Genomic DNA, 1,586 nt, shown 5'->3' on the forward strand with positions numbered 1-1,586 from the left:
ACTCCTATCAGGAGTTATGGACAGGATTTGTGGGACCCACATCCTATCTATTATATTTTGATCAGCACTATGTGTTGTGTTATGTTTCTCACGACATATTTTAATAACATCTTGATTTGTGGTAATTTCAAAAACAGACATTTGAACTGCTTGATGCTGTAAAACACTTGCTTATCCTCTCGGTCAAGCCTGTCAAATGTCAAAATTACGCTCCAGTGTCAAATGTCTGGTATTATTGTCCAGTATGTATGCGCTGGTGACGTTTAAGATTACCTAAATGAGAGAAACACTTCCCACAGTCCAAACATGAGTAAGGCTTCTCTCCAGGATGTAATCGCTGGTGAACTTTAAGGTGACTTAATTGAGAGAAACTCTTCCCACAGTCAGAACAGGAGTAAGGCTTCTCTCCAGTATGTATGCGTTCGTGAAATTTAAAGTTACCTAATTGAGAGAAACTCTTCCCACAGTCAGAACAGGAGAAAGGTTTCTCACCTGTGTGCATTCTCTGGTGACAAGTAAGATCAGATGATCTTATAAAACACTTCCCACAGTCAGAACAGGAGAAAGGCTTATCACCAGAATGTATGCGCTGGTGAACTTTAAGGTTACCTAAACGAGAGAAACATTTCCCACAGTCAGAACAGGAGTAAGGCTTCTCTCCAGTATGTATGCGCTGGTGAAATTTAAGGTGACCTAACTGAGAGAAACTCTTCCCACAGTCAGAACAGGAGAAAGGTTTCTCACCTGTGTGCAGTCTCTGATGACTAGTAAGATGAGATGATCTAATGAAACACTTCCCACAGTCAGAACAGCAAAAAGGCTTCTCTCCAGTATGTATGCGCTGGTGACGTTTAAGGCTACCTAATTGAAAGAAACTCTTCCCACAGTCAGAACAGCAGAAAGGCTTCTCTCCAGTATGTATGCGCTGGTGACGTTTAAGGCTACCTAATTGAGAGAAACTCTTCCCACAGTCAGAACAAGAGTAAGGCCTCTCACCCGTGTGAACTCTGTGATGTTTAGTAAAATCAGATGATCCAATGAAACGCTTCCCACAGTCAGAACAGCAGAAAGGCTTCTCATCTGTATGTATATTAATGTGTCTTTTTAACTTTAGCGATGATAATTTTTTTCCAAAATGGGGAAACTTCTTATGCTTGTAGTCTTCCTGTTGTTTCCCTCCAAGCGTCTCCACTTCAGGAATCCCATCTGTGAAAGACATCAGAAGGGATTTATGGACATTTTGGGACACAAAATTATCAAGATACAAGCAACTAGCATTATTCCACAGCGAAGTGATAGACCTTAATACTGCAGTTAGGGTACTTCAATCGTTACGTGATTTTGTGGCAGAGGCCCTTTTGAAAACTTTGATACAAAACCTTTAAAAGTATTGCTGGGATTAGCCACGCATGCAGACATCATAACCATTGGAGAAACACAAAACATTTCCTGATGAGAGTGGAAAGTAGGATGTTGTTTGATGGAAGAGAAAAGTTTCAAATAGATACATTTAATGATGCCTTTGACATGCTTTCTTTCAAGTCCCAGACACAGTCTGGAGGCCAAGAGAAACCTGGACAATTTGT

At 40.7% G+C, this 1,586-nt stretch overlaps 1 pseudogene; it reads right to left on the bottom strand.

Moving 5' to 3' along the window:
- Positions 1-205: 205 nt before the first annotated feature.
- Positions 206-1,219, bottom strand: LOC117595327 (annotated as a pseudogene).
- Positions 1,220-1,586: the final 367 nt, after the last annotated feature.

This window comes from Esox lucius, chromosome 11 (assembly GCF_011004845.1).
Source record: "Esox lucius isolate fEsoLuc1 chromosome 11, fEsoLuc1.pri, whole genome shotgun sequence".
In the NCBI taxonomy this organism is placed as follows: domain Eukaryota; kingdom Metazoa; phylum Chordata; class Actinopteri; order Esociformes; family Esocidae; genus Esox; species Esox lucius.